The sequence below is a fragment of the Ictalurus furcatus genome, chromosome 3 (genome assembly GCF_023375685.1).
Source record: "Ictalurus furcatus strain D&B chromosome 3, Billie_1.0, whole genome shotgun sequence".
In the NCBI taxonomy this organism is placed as follows: Eukaryota; Metazoa; Chordata; class Actinopteri; order Siluriformes; family Ictaluridae; genus Ictalurus; species Ictalurus furcatus.
This window is the reverse complement of record NC_071257.1, coordinates 17,129,863-17,146,851: the sequence shown is the minus strand read 5'-3', so window position 1 is coordinate 17,146,851 and position 16,989 is coordinate 17,129,863.

Here is a 16,989-nt window from a genome sequence, read left to right as displayed (position 1 = left end):
GTCTCCTTTGTGATTTGGAATATTCATAAATCATCAGTGAGGTCTGGACACCATAAAAGGTACTGCTCCCTCTGTGCTCTCATAGTGAACACAGATGTGTTCACAGATATCAAATGCTTATGCATACATTATCAAATCATACATGATTTCAGTTATATCACCATCCCTTTTCTAAATGTTGTTTCTGTTTTTCCCTCTGCACAGTTTCAAATGTATAACAGTTGTGTCTTGCAGTGTTTATTTTCTAGTCAGATGCATGCTCTGTTGTCTGAAGGGTGCTAACTCTATTTGCACCATATATGTGAAGATGGTAATAAATTATGCACTGCTTTCATAGTTTACAAATGGAAAAAGTGCCATTGACCATATATAGCATGTGTGACAGGGCCTGTAAATAAGGCTATGGTAGGTGGCTGATGTAACAGTGGGATTGATGTGTGTTATTTTAAGCCTGCTGTTCCCTGGATAAAGAAGGCAAGGGAAAGAGAAGGATGAGAATAGAGCTGTGAGGTGGCCCACCTGTCTGTCTGCTCTCCACTCAGCACTGATGGACTAAGCTGCACTATACAGCTCTAGAATAGGAGCTTTACTCCCTGCAAATCCATACACCTTAAGCAGCTTCCGTTCAGATCCAAAACTCTTTAATACATGCTCTCTCTCTCTCTCTCACTCACACACACACACACACACACACACACACACACACACACGCATTTTCTAATTTTATAGGTCACACACAACCATACACAGTACGACATGCGGTGAAATGCTTTTTCAACTGTCCGTGTCATAAAATAGCGTTAAATAAGCATAATTTATTTGTATACAAGTAGAAAAGGGGAAAAATCTAATATAAGGGATATAAAAGATTGGTGGCAGCAACAGTAAGACTATATTTGGAATAAAGTGCAAATATGTGCAGTTGTTTGTCCAATATAATGCTGGTAGTTGAATTATGGTAGTGAAATTGGTAACATATACTGTAAACATGTAGTAATCTGGGTATAACAGGTATGTAGGAGGTGTGGGTGTTGTTCCTACACACAAGTCCCTACACACATACACACAGTAAAGAAAATGCCAGGCTGTGGAACTCACTTTATGCCATGTGACATAGTGAACAGGTATTAAAGGTTTTGTTACCCCGAAATAGTGATTTATCATTGCATAATGACTGTTAAATTGATGTGTATTTTTACAATTAGGAGGAAAATTGGGTTTAGAAGAATATTTATGGATGCTGAAAACAAGTGACTGCTCCACTAATGGAATAATCAATTCACCGCTGATGTAGCTACTTTGATGGATGCTCAAAAATATTCTACTTTTAACATCAACATCAAGAAAGATGTTTACCAACAACTGTTAAGTGCTTACCGATAGCCATTATCTAATGCTGTCTCTTTGATGCATACACACACTGCTCTTTACTCTCTGAGTTAACCCTCTTAATCCTGAAGAGGAAGCAAAAGGCATAAAATATTAGTGTTAAGCTTAGATAATCAGTGCAGGCTTGTGGTGTTAGTCATTTGGATTTGTCAATCTCTTAAGATTGCTTAGGATTGTAAGATCTTGGAAATGCCACAGTTGAACCCTTGAGTGAATTCTCAGCTGTATGCTTGAATTACAGTCTCTTCAAGTGGTAAGTCACTTTGGATAAAAGTGTCTGCCAAGCAAATACATATCAAATATATCTAACCCATCCTGACCTGAATACACCATTAAATGTTTCCTAATGGCCTTACAGTGGTTTGAGATCTGTCACGGATCTATTAATGGTTTGTTTAATAGTACTACTAGTTTTAGATAGACTAACATATATTGCTGTAGTATGCATTTAGCTTCCATTTGTTCTTGGACTCTAGGCTCAGAGATCAAAATGTAGCTGAGATGTCCAGTGTTGTGAGCATGAATCATGTGAAGGTTGTCTGTGGTCTATTTTAGTGATTATAGTACAGTTAGAATTTCCCATTGATGGGAGTAAACAGAGGAAAAGTTGAGAGTTAGCATGTGTTACTCAAGAACCCAAGCTCAAGATGTTTAGTCACTGGACACGCAGATATTATTAGGGAGAGGACAAGGGTTTGGTGACATGTTTTGCAGAACATTATTTGAATCTTGTTGAATATTTCGTTCAGTTCGTACTTTGTTTTTGGTGCACAATACCATGCATATTATGATTCTCTGTAGTTTTCACTTCTTCATGCTAGTGAAGTGACAGGATACACCGCAGGATGTGCCTTTGCTGTGTGGAAATGTTTCATAGCACTGGAGGTGGAGAATGTTCACCAAAAAAAAATCACGGGATTCCCCTTCCAGACACAATCACATGATGCTAAGACATTGCTGCTCTGTAGTCTGAGACCAGGCTGGAAAATTCTGTCAACACTTTTACACACTCTTTGTTTCAGGGAGATGGATTATACATATGTATAACTTCCAATTTTAATAACGGTCTGGTTTATGAAGATGTTTGTTTAACTAGGACAAAAGGACAACATATATAAAGTTTGACATGTGAAGATGTTTCTTCATGACACAATCTTGTGTGCATTCACAATGATATTCTCTTGTGTCCAACACCTCTTTAAAAAAGCATTTCATTCATTCTGACACACTCCCTTGTTTCAACTCTGCTCTGATTTCTTCTAGCTCATTGCAACATCCCTGTGAGAATCTCTGGTTTTGCACTTTTCAGAATATAAATCAGAATATAAATCTGGCCATTGGCCAATGGCCTGCATTGATTTTTTTTTTTTTTACTTGAAATCAAACACAACCTCAACTAATTTGCTACAGTCCCCTCCAAACGTAGTGGAATGGCAAGGCCAATTCTTTTGTTTTTGCTATACACTGAATAAGTTTGGTTTTGGCATCAAAATACGAATTTGAGACATTAGATCAGAATTTCAGCTTTAATTTGCTAATAATTACATCTAGATATGTTAAACATGTTAAAGAACATGGTACCTTTTGTTTTGTTTTATTTTTCAAGTGATCTAAAATATTAGATCGTGTGACTGACAGGTGTTTCTTGTTGCCCAGGGGTGCCTTATTAGATTAATTGTTTAAACGATAAATAACTCTTGGTTTGAGCCCTGGGTTTCCCCTCTGAAGACTGTGTTTATTGTTAAAAAGGATCAATCAACTTGAAGACCAGAGAGCTGTCTTTGAAAGAAAAGCCATATTGAAGCTGAGAAAAGAGGGGAAATCAATCAGAGCCACTGCATAAGCATTAGGCGTAGCCATTACAACATTTTGGAATGTCATGAAAAAGAAAGAAAACACTGATGTACTAACAACCAGACACTGAACAGGTCAGCCAAGAAAAAGAACAATAGCTGATGACAGAAGCATTGTGAGAGCTGTGAAGAAAAACCCAAAAACAACAGACAGTGATATCACCAACAACCTCCACAGGGCAGGTGTGAAGGTATCACAATCCAGCATTCAAAGAAGACTTTGAGAGCAGAAATATAGAGGTCATACCACAAGATGTAAACCACTCATCAGCAGTAAGAATTGGAAAGCCAGTTTGGAATTCGCAAAGAAATACAGAGATGATCCACAAACGTTCTGGAACCAAGATTAACCTCTACTAAAGTGATGGAAAGATCAAAGTGTGGCAAAAGAAAGGATCTGCTCATGATCCAAAACAAACAAGCCAAGCATGGTGGAGGAATTGTCATGGCTTGGGCTTGCATGGGTGCTTCTGGATGCTATTTAGTGTACAACAGATCAGAACTGCTCAGATATGCAGGTTCCAATGACCGTACTCTCCATGTAGATCTTTTCATCTGCCAAGGGAGTTCACGTCAGTCGGCTTTATTGTTGTTTATGATCCACCGCAAGTTAACACTAGGACAGCATTAGAGGGGCTACAGGACACATCAGTTGTCATATGTCAGCACATCCGGACAGTTTTGTTATAGCAACAGGGGATTTTAAGCATGCTAATTTACACTCAGTCATGCCTAAATATTAAAAAAATGTAAACATCCCCACACACGAGAAGAATACACTTTATCATGTGTACACCAGTATCTTAGATGCTTACAAAGCTGCCCCATTGCCGCACCTTGAACTTTCTGAACAGGTTTGCAGGCAGAAACCAACATTAAAAACAATTCAAGCATAGACAGAGGAAGCCACCTCAGGACTGCAAAACTGCTTTGACACCACTGACTGGAATATATTCGTAGAGGATGCAGAGCTATACATCAGCAGTCCTCTCCTATATAAACTTCTGTTCTGTAAGTGTGACAACAACAAAGACAGTTAAAGTGTATCCCAACCAGAAATCATGGCTAAATAATGAGATACGTGGGCTTCTCAGGGAACGGGACTCTGCATTTAAATCTGGAGACTCGCAGGCCTACAAGGAAGCACGAGGCAGATTGAGGAGGGGCATCAGAGAAGCTAAGCGCTGATACAAGCAGCACATAGAAGAGTACTTTAACAGCAACAACTCCCGGTGTATGTGGAAGGGAATAAAAACAATTACTGGCTATAAGGACAGCCGTCCAGTTTTAAATTACAAGGGAAGCACATTCTCAGACACACTAAACCAGTTTTTTGCCCGCTTCGACTACCAGAATAGTAAGAACATCCGTTTTGTACATCCAGAGATAGTAACATCCATAAAGTTACATCAACATCAGGTCAGATCCACCCTGCATGCAGTTGTCACTCGTAAAGCGACTGGACCAGATGGGATCTCTGGACGGGTGCTGAAGGCCTGTGCAGACCAGCTAGCAGAGGTATTCACTGAGATTTTTAACCTCTCACTAGAGCAAGCTGTGTTTCCCACCTGTCTTAAGTCAGCCATAATTGTCCTTATTGACCTTAACATCACAAAAACTAAAGAGATGGTAATAGACTTTAGAAGATCCAGATGCACTGAGCATCTTGCTCTCAGTCTATTAGGAGAGGAGATGGAGAGAGTGGAGAGTTTCAAGTTCCTGGGAGTTTACATCTCAGCAGACCTTACATGGTCAGTTAACATCTTTCACCAGGCGAAGAGGGTCCAGCAAAGACTGTTTTTCCTTAGGAAGTTAAAGCAGTCCCACTTCCCACAGCAGCCACTGATTAGTTTCTACCGAGTGATTTTCTAATAAATCAAGGGGTGGAAAAGTGGAAGGTTTTAGACTGGCCAAGTCAGTCACCGGACATTAAACCAATTGTGCATGCATTTCACCTACTGAAAAGGAGACTGAAGGGAGAAAGCCCCTGAAACAAACAACAACTGAAAGAACTTGTGGTACAAGTCTGGAAAAGCATCACAAAGAAGAATGCAACAGTTTTGGTGAAGTCAGTGGGTTGATGGCTTGATGCAGTTATTGCAAGCAAGGGCATGCCACCAAATATTAAGTGTCATTTACTTTAAGACTATCTGTTCCAATACTTTTGCACACCTAAAAATTGGGTGGTCTGCCACCAAAAGTGCCATGTTCAACGTTGTTTAACACTAGATGTAAATATCAGAAAATGAAATCTGTAATTTTTTATCTATCATCTCATATTCATTTCAAACCCAAAAGTTTTCAGAATATACCAGGAACAAAAGAACTGGCCTTGTTGTTCCAATACATTTGGAGGAGACTGTATGTAACATTTATAACTGCTAGCATTTATTTCTTGTATAGCTTCCTGTGTTCAAGGAAGAAAATTAGTCAAGCACAGTCATTTCCTACATCCTGGCCACTGCTCTAATAATAGTGGCCAAATGGTCTAATTAATAATTGTCTTTGAAATATAGAAAATATAATCGATCATTTTATCAATCATTCATTGCAGCACGGAAAACTGTTAACCGCTGTCACTGGGATATTCAGTAACTGCTTAGTAATACCATCAATGCTGAGGTCCAGATTCTACACAATATCACCCCGTACATTTCCTTATTACATTGGCTGCTTAAATGTCACAGTTTTATTGGAACTGTAACATAACTATAAAGGTGTAGTAATGAAAGCCGTGCACTGAGGACAATATGGTCTCAGACCATGTGTTAAAGTCTGTATGTACACACCAAGTGTTTACTTTGTGCTGTTGAGTCGCTGCTGGTTAAGTACGATTTGGCAGGTGGAAGCCACAAGACCGACTGGGCTCAAAAACAACCTCAGCTCTGGAGTAGGTGTATACTGTTGAGAGTGATCGCTAATTCAGTTTGTCCTCTTTTTATATTCAGATCATTTTGCTTATAGTGCTAAACTAATCCAAGTTTGTAAACTGCAGAAATGTGTGCCATTTCAAATTGTTCAGAACTGTTGTAGCACTCAAAATGGAGATAAAAGAAATCATTAATACAGTGAATAATGAATGTGAGTATGCATGTGAGTGGGTGGTCAGGCTCAGCTGATGAAAGAAGGGGGTAGTGGATGACAAGATGAAGGGATAGAGTAACTGAGAGAGGAGGAAGGGCCTTTTGTTATCTGTTCTGCGAATGTGACGTTCATTCTAGATTTGGAATGCTGCCAAACTACCCAGCAACATGCTAACAGGCTGGTGCACACTGCCTTTCTTTTGCTCCTTAATATCTACAACAAGCCTTTGCATGGCAACGTGATTAAATATATATGTCCTCTTAAGGCTAAACATGATAATACTATAGCATATATCAATATATATATATATATATATATATATATATATATATATATATATATATATATATATATAAATAACAGCTGCTGTTGCTCTTCTAAAATCTGACTCAGGGATGATTGAGTAAGGAAATGCATTGTTAGAATCTTGTGTAACACAGTACAAGAAGAACTGAGTATAAATAAGGTCACTTCAGAGATGATGACTTTTCATGTGCTTATGAATCATTTTTAGGGGTTCATGTGTACATGTTGCTGTTATAAACCAGGTTTTATAAGTGTGTCCTGTTCTCTGTCCGCTTAACTAAGTTGGATTGGATCTTAATATGTTGTCCTAAAACATAGGTTATCTTAAGATTAAGTGTGTCTTCCAGCACATCATCATCATCATTCAAGATTTCCTGCTGACTGGAAATAAGGACGTAGTCAAAAGTGTGTGGCTTATTCCATGATTGTGAGATGATAAGAACAGCACGTCCACACAGAACCCATGTGACTAATCTCGTTCATGCACAGAGAATTACTTGCTTCCTCCTTCATATGCAAATAACTGACTTTATGACCTTGTGTGAGTGCATGCCCCAAACTGAGTATGTGTACATATGTACATATCTGCTTAGTGAATTCAGTATATCAAAAAATAAAACTATTTAAAAGGAGTTTTGGTACAAAATGAACACCTTGGAGACAGAATCCAAGCATAAACTATGCAGATCATCATTCCTGTAGAATGCCAGAACTAGCATTTGGTGAGACTTGTACGAAGAGCAATCTTCACTCCTGCTCTCAGGTGTCACGCGGCTGTTTGGAGTAGATAAGCTGAGTTACGTTTGTGTTAGGCTTTGACCTTCACTCTCTGGCACCTGGCACGTACCACCAGTCAAGAGTATGTGCAATTTTACTGAGATCTAGGGCATGGTGCAGAATTCATTCAGTTAGTCGTTGGACTGCATTGTGCCAAATCAGATCTTGAAGACCACAGTGCTAATATATATAGTGTCCCAGAAGTCTCCATATAAATAGAATTTTTTTTTCGCAAAATGTAACTTTATTTAGAAAACATCATCTATATGACTGCCATTTCTTTGTAAACACATACGGAGTCATCTCTCCCAATCATTATGAACTTGTGTTAACAAAATATCCAGTGTTATGCATTTAATGGCATGTCCATCGCAACCTTGCGACAGCTTCCCGATCCAGCGATGAGAATGATTTCAATACGTTCTTCTTTTGTCCAAGGCATTATTAAAGGCTATCTGAAAAAATATATATAATAAACTCTGTATGAAAAGTTGTGGAAGAAATTTTGCTAGAAAGTTTTAATTTCCCCTATGTATGGAGAGTTTTGGGACGCCCTGTAGTGTTTGCCGTTTTGTGACACACAATTCATCGAACCAGTTTTAGAGCTTTAGAACTGAATTTGGTGTGTCCTAGCCTTCATGTTGTATGAACTGCACTGTAAAACCGGATAAGTTCATTTAACTCAAAAAATTTGAGGAAACTAATTACCTCAAAATTTTTAAGTTGATAAATCAATTTCTTTAAGCCAAATACACTTAAATATAACAAAAATTTATTTTAAATTACAAAGTTTGAGTTAAATTTTTGTTATAATTGAGTGTATTCGGCTTAAACAAATTGATTTATCAACTTTAAAATTTTGAGGTAATTAGTTTCCTCAAATTTTTTGAGTTAAATGAACTTATCCGGTTTTAGAGTGTGGCCTCTATGTGTACAGTGGTGAAAATCTTTCTAAATGGACAACTTTATTTCATTTTATTAAAGATGCATTGTTATATCATACGATTAAAGCTAGCAATCTGACAATGTTCCTAATCTCTTTCTTCTTCAGCACTCTTCACTCTGTGAGCTTCTCATTAAAAAAATAATAATAATAGTGCCTCCATTATGCATTGCCTCAACTTGACCTGTCCCTGATTACTACATTAAGAGCAGTTAATTTTGTGTGTGCAGAGTAGCAGCGCTCCTTTATTTTAATCTGGCTTTCTGTTTGCTAGCATGAGGTGGTGTGTCACACATTCCACTCAGTATTCGTAGTGGAATACTCTGACCTGCCCAGTAGGTATAAAACCATTCATGCCCACAAGCTGGTACAGAGATGAAAACTATAGGATGATCCACAAATAACTGTAAGAATGTTTTAAAGTGATGAGCTGCTTTCTCAAAGAAGTTTGAATTTGGAAAAAGTTCACACAAGCATTGAAAGAATGTGGGTGGCATTTCTGATTCAAAAAGGGCTGGTCTGTTAATAAAAAAAATACTTTTAAACTATTTGGAAACATGAACAGATGGTGAGCAGAGCTTAAAAAATAATTTGGCATAATCACCCATCTGTACACTGCCTGTATGTAATGGCCACAAAAATCACCTCTGACTCTTATCTCCCAAAACACTTTATACTTTAACCCATGTCTACTTTCAGTTGCCAGAACAAGACATTTCAGGAACAGTTTCTATCTCTGAGCCATTAGAAAGCTCTAATTGTTGCTTTTGACATAATTAAATGTTCACGTTTTTTACTGTGTCATTTCAGTTATGAGATAGCACCATGATGGAGCCAAATTACACAACTACTTTTCAGACAACCCATGCAAAAGCACAGGAAAGCATCACACGCACACACACACCCCTTTAACTTTATGTTATGCTCAAACTACATCCTGTCTCTGTCGACAGATTGTTATTCCATTGACTGTGTATTGGTCTTAATATGTGGTTTATATGAAAACAGGGAGTAGGAGATGACTTTTGCAGCTGTCTGGTCTGAATGTAATTAGCTGCCAAAAACTGAGGTTCAGCTTGCCATAACTGACATTCCATCCCTCTGGAAGCATCATTACACCCTAAATACAGACCTGAAGCATTTGGGGAATTTCATTGTCTGAAGGGCAGAGTCTTAAGCAGTGAACTTACACAGGGTGGATTTATTAAGATATTATATTAGAAATTATAATATTATATTATAATACTATATTATAATATTAAACGTAATTAGAGATTCTCCGGGTGCTGGTGCAAGCAAAATAAAAGATCATTGTATTTAGGCTATTGCAGGCCATTAGCAGCTAGCTGAGTTGGGGCTGGAGCAAGAGCACATGTAATGACAGGTGACCTTCAGCCAGGCATACTTCATGCATCCAGCCTGCACTTTTGAATTCTAAATGTTTTGTATCCCCTAATGAAAATTAGTGTAAATTGCCCTGAAGTTGCCCAAATAATAACACATATAAACATAATCACAGAGGCCACAGACTGCAGAGCTTATATATCTGTGATGCATATTGAAATCCATTGCTGCTGAGCTCAGATTATTACTAATATGGGGCCTTTTTACATTATTTATGTATTTCTAGTCATGAGACTTACAAATGAGGCACAATTACAATCCAAACAGAGTTGAGTCAAAGAGCTAACCTTCAATAATGCAAAGCTTAACCACTGCCCCTATGTCATAACATGTATTGCAGTATGAGTGTATTACATAACACTATATTATATATTTGTTCTAATCTGTTTATTACGTACATTCATTCATCAAATCCAGTGGTGAAGTGTAGTGGACAGCTGGTTCCAACAGTTTTGGAACAATGGGAGAAATTCACAGCTAGGTCTTAGACACGGATACAATAAAGGGTTACTTTGAGTATAATATCTCTTTGTGAGAGTAATCATTTGGTCACCTAAAGCTAAAGCTTTTAGTTGACACGATACCCATCTGTCTCATATCTAAGGGCAACTAACTGCATACAGACATGATGTGGAACAGCTGGTGTGATCTAACAGGAGCTAAACACTCTTTAATCTCTGGAGATTATTGTGGAGCACAAACGAAACCCCCACCTCTGCTCCCCTCCTGGCTCAGAAAATCTCTGCTTCCCTCCTGGCTCAGCTCTCACCACAATACAGTCTTGAAAACTTTTTGAACCAATTTCCTGGCATCTCAAATAGAGGACCGGAGACTCAATCAAAAAACCAACACATACAAAGAATAAACAAACTGCTCTGTTTGGCAAATAAACCTATGTCATGTATGATTTAGTTTTTGTCAGTCTTACAAAATTTTTGTGCTTTGTCAAGAGCAATAACTCTGATCAGCACTATATCAATGCTGATTTATGCACTGAATCACCCTTCAGTAGAACAGTACCACACCCGATCTTACAAACAGTTGCATGAGTATACTGTTCTCTGGTATTTAAACTATGTATATTTTGTGCTACTGTATTCATATTTAACTACTTATATCTTGTACACGATTTTTTTTATCATTAACTGACAAGTCAGTCCTAGTTGGTAAATAAAATTAATTCAGTAATTCTTTACTTGAAATGTCATAGTTAAGTCTAGTCCTTTGGTGCCATCTACTGACCATAAAAAAATATAAAAAAAAATTTTCAGGTGCAAAGCACACACACACACACACTCACTCACTCACTCACACACACACACACACACTCACACACACACTCACACACACACACTCACACACACACTCACACACACTCAAACACACAGACACTCACACACACACTCACACACTCACACACTCACTCAGTCACACACTCACTCAGTCACACACACTCACTCACACACTCACTCACACACTCACTCACACACTCACTCACACACTCACTCACTCACACACTCACTCACACACTCAGTCACACACTCACACACTCACTCACTCACACACACACACTGATTCACACACACACTCACTCACACACTCACTCAGTCACACACACACTCACTCACACACTCACTCAGTCACACACACACTCACTCACTTACACACTCACACACTCATTCACTCACTCACACACTCACTCACTTATTCACCCACCCATTCACTCACACACACACACACTAACACACTCACACACTCATTCACTCACTCAGTCACACACACACTCACTCACACACTCACTCAGTCACACACACACTCACTCACTTACACACTCACACACTCACTCACTCACACATTCACTCACTCACACACTCACTCACTTATTCACCCACTCATTCACTCACTCACTCACACACTCATTCGCTCACACACTCACATGCTCACACACTCACTCACTCACACACACACACTCACTCACACACACACTCACTCACACACACACTCACTCACACACACACTCACTCAGTCACACACACACTCACTCACACACTCACTCAGTCACACACACACTCACTCACTTACACACTCACACACTCATTCACTCACTCACACACTCACTCACTTATTCACCCACCCATTCACTCACTCACTCACACACACACACACACTAACACACTCACACACTCATTCACTCACATATTCACTCACTCACTCACACACTCACTCACACACTCACTCACACACTCACTCACACACACACACTCACTCACACACACACTCACTCACATGCTCACTCACTCACACACTCACACACACACTCATTCACTCACTCACAAACTCACTCACACTCTCACTCACTCACACTCTCACTCACTCACACACTCACTCACTCACACACTCACTCACATGCTCCGTCACTCACACAGTCACTCACATATTCACTCACTCACACACACATTCACACACTCATTCACTCACTCACTCACTCACACACGCACACACTCATTCACTCACACATTCACTCACTCACTCACTCACACACACACTCACATGCTCACTCACTCAAAACACAAAACATTTTTCCAATAGCCTTCTTTCTTGTCCATGTGATTTTTAGCAAACTGCAGAAAGGCAGCAATGTTCTTTTTGGTGAGCAGTGGCTTTCTCCTTGCAATCCTGCCATGCACACCATTGTTGTTCAGTGTTCTTCTGATGATGGACTCATGAACATTAACAATAACCAATGTGAGAGAGGTCTTTAGTTGCTTAGAAGTTACCCTGGCTTCCTTTGTGACCTCGTGGACTATTACGCATCTTGCTTGTGGAGTGATCTTTGTTGGTGAAACACTCCTAGGGAGGATAACAATGGTCTTGAATTTCCTCCATTTGTACACAATCTGTCTGACCGTGGATTGGTGGAATCCAAACTATTTAGACATTGTTTTGTAACCTTTTCCAGCCTGATGAACATCAACAACTCAGAAATCTCCTTTGCTTGTGCCATGATACACTTCCACAAACATGTGTTGTGAAGATCAGCTAGATCCCTGTTCTTTAAATAAAACAGGTTGCTTACTCACACCTGATTGTTATCCCACTGATTGAAATCACCTGACTCTAATATCACCTTCAAATTAACTGCTAATCCTAGAGGTTCACATATTTTTGCCATTCACAGATATGTAATATTGGATCATTTCCCTCAAGAAATAAATGACCAAGCCGGATTAAAAACCTTTTACACAGATACAGTCAACTACAGAAATATCACTCATTGTTTGTTATTAATATGTACAATTAATAACTCATACCAATTAGTGATATTTTAATCAGAAATATATGTGGTTATCTTTGAACCTTTTTTTTTTCCAAAAATGTAAATGACAAATTAATTATAATATGTTTGATCTATTTGTTTAATTAGGCCCTCTTTGTCTACTTTTAGGACTTGTGTGAAAATCTGTTGATGTTTTAGATCATATTTATGCAGATAGAAAATTCTGAGGGGTTCACAAACTTTTAAGCACCACTGTAAGTTCTAAATGTTAATAATGACAGATAGAGATTTATATTCTAGGCATTAAGTCACATGTTCATATATTTAAGGAAGAATTCATGAATAAACAGAGGTAAAACTGAGATAAAACACTGCAATGTTTTCTGAGGTAAAACATTGCTTACATATACACATACAAACACCTGCAATGTGAAGAAAGGTCTCTATTCACTCCTCTGTTCTTGTTGTCATCTGTTGGAGTTTAGATTTTTTCACCTGCCTGAAGCCATCTTGTAAAAAGGTGACCATATGATTTTCTTTTTGAATGTAGTGGTAGTAACAAAATCAAAAGCAATAAATGATAAGCTTATTAACTCCAGTTAAGCACAGACACATGAAACTGGATAAAAGTAGTAGGAGTGCTGTACACTGATAGAACCAAACATTGTGTTCAAACAAATATGATCATATTTTTAAATATTTGCAATATTACATCCAAGATATTTGGAAAACTTTTGAATGAAGAACACAGCATGTTTTTATTAAATTTTAAGCTTTAACGGAGTGCAGCTGTATTTCAGTTAGATCATTAAGCAGCTTGTTTGTTTCTCACTGTCTCTCTAGCTGTCTGGTGCTCTCCCAGTGTTCTGCCACTCACCATGAATTTTAAGACCAACCAGCATGACATTTTGATCTGTGATTTTATTGCATTTCAAAAAATGATGTATTTTTGTTTTAACTGTGCTATACATTGGTTGATTCTAATTTGGTTTGTTGCTTTGTTAATGTGCTCGTTGTTAACGTGTTAATGCGTGTTGGAGCACTGGAACCTAAGGAATGGCTGAGTTAGGAGGTTGTTTATTTGTGGAATATTTGTATTGCAGAACTTTATATCCATATAAGTTGTGAAGCTGTTAGGACTTGTGAATCGATATATTCCGGAACAAGCCCCCAGAAAACTGTTAGGATTTGGAAATAATCTCGGGGTTACGATTCTTGAAAAGAGAGAAAGAAAGAGTACACAAGAAGAAAGTGCTCTTGCCCCACTGCACACTTCCCACACCAAGGCCTTGGGAGAGTTTGCCAAATGACACACACATACACAAAGTTCAAATGGCAAGATCTCTCATTTATTCAAAGAAAGGCAGAGTATATATTATGCTTGACACACAACAGAGACAATAGGTTAACTATTGATTGGCTAGGCAGAAGAGCATATTTGCATAAAACAGGAAGCATATCAATGTAGGACAGGAACAACTCCATATTTATGTTATTCAGGAAGGCACGTAAATGCGGGCAAATGGTTTTCAGGGAGACAGTCTGTACCTGGTTGGGAAGAGTCAAAGGTATTAACACAGGAACAAAGGAAGTTTTTTTTTTTTGGGGGGGGGGGGGGGGGGGGTAGTGTCCACAGTAATCTTATCAGAAGTGTTATTTTTAGGTGAAACCACAATCTCTATTTGACTGCCTTTTTGTGTCTGTATGACTAATGGATAACAGCTTACTTCTGCTATAACTTACAAGATTATACAATACAAAGACAATATCAGAAAGCTGTTGGATGTTTGTCCCATTTGCCAAAGGATTGATAAGCACACTTCACTAGCATAATCTCTACATTTTCACTGCAGAGAAAATGTTTTTGGCATAGAATGCTCTGAATTATTTTTCTCTCATTTGAGAAATTAAAGGTAACCTGAAATGAAAATGTATTTTTTTTGTTTTGTTTTTTTTAACTTTATATCTCCAGCCATATTGGGCAATTCCATTAATCACATTAAATGCCTCTTATGTTTTACTATATCACTTTTCACACATGTACATCCATCTATATGTACTTGCTGAACATACCATTATAAATTTAGTACTGCTTTGCTGTTATAATAACTTCCATTCTTCTGGGAAGGCTTTCCACTTGATTTTGGAGCATGATTGTGGGGATTTGTGCTCATTCATCCACAAGTGCATTAGTGAAGTCAGGCACTGATGTTGGGTGAGGAGGCCATGAGCACAGTCAGCGTTATAATTCATCCCAATGCCAGGGGTTCAGTGCAGTTGAGGTCAGTGGTCTGTAGAAGCCATCGAGTTCTTTTGCTCCAAAATTTGGCAAACCAATTCTTCATGAACATTTTTGGGCCTTTTAACTCCAGTCAAGGGAAATTGCAATGCTACAGCGTACAAAGACATCCTATACAATTGTGTGCATCTAACATTGTGGCAACAGTTATTGGAAGACCCACATATGGGTGTGATGGTCAGGTGTCCACATACTTTTGGACAAGTGTGTATTCTTATTTCACTCAGAAAAGTCCCACATCACAGAAGAAATGTTTTTAAGATAGCTGCTTTCCATTGTATTTGATTTCTTTTGTGCTTAACAAAAATTTGTGTTCTATTCTCTGAAGTAAGAATAATTATATATATATATATATATATATATATATATATATATATACATATATATATACATATATATATATATATAAACTTTAGTTTTAGGTTTTCTGCCAGGGCTCGGGTCTGACAGCACCGTTCCTTCAGGTCCAGGCTCTGCTGTCTATCCTCAGCAGGAGAGAACAGAACCAGGTCATCTGAATAGAGCAGGAATTTGATCTCTTGGTCTCTTAGTCATGCAAAGTCTAGGAGCTGAAGACCTTCTAAAATATTTAACAAATTATTCACTGATAGATTCTGTTACTCCATCTTTTTAAGCTAAAAAGATGTAGTGACCACTCTGGAATTGAATGTGATTGAAAAGAGCATTGTTGTTTTTTATCCTCGTCCTAAATATAAGCTTAGTATTTGTGAAATTGTTTTTAGTTTTCTTTGAAATAGGGCTACTTGGAAAAAAAGATATGATTTTCTGATTTTAGCCTCCCCAGTCCCATGCCTATGTGTGGAGTTGGATATTTTGTTGCTATAAAAGTAATGCATGTCTAGTTATTTGCTAATTAGCTGAATACTTACCTACCAGATAATTTAGCCACATTGTGGAATTTGCACCCAAGCTTGGTTGTTTTAGCTAGCTAGCTTATATTACAGTAATAACATGTTAATCTGTTCAATTAAGATGGTCCATGACTACCAAGTAGGCAAATACATATGTCCTCGGGAGCCATTTTGTATAATATGTTTGAATACTCATGAGATGTGACTTACAATCATTACATAAATCCACTAGCAGGATTTGTACTCAGCTAAAGGTTATGTACTACAGCTTTCAATTTACTAACTGCCATCCAAGCAACAATCTATTTATTACCCAATGAGGGAATACTTGCCATCAATAATTTGGTATGTGCATGTACAAAGGTAGGCTAAATAAAAAAAACAAGAGGGAAGCATAAGCATATCCAAGGATTACAGCAGAATTAATGCTATGTCTTTATGAAGCAATTGTATGTGTAGGAAAAAGTGTCCAAAAAGAAAGGGACTGTAACCAAAGGTTTGACGAGAGTGAACATTGGTATGAGTTTTCAGTGCTTGAGAGACTAAAGAAATTCCAAGTCTTAAATAGAAATCTATTCAACCTTGCTTTAAAAAGTTTGATTTGAAATGGTGCATTATCATTCTGGAAGTAGTCATTGGAAGACGGAGAAATTGTGGCCATGAAGGGATGCACATGGTCAGCAACCATATTCAAATAAGCTGTGGCACTCAAGCGATCATTGATTGGTATTAACGGGCCCAAAGTGTGCCAAGAAAACATTCCCCACACCATTACACCACCTCCA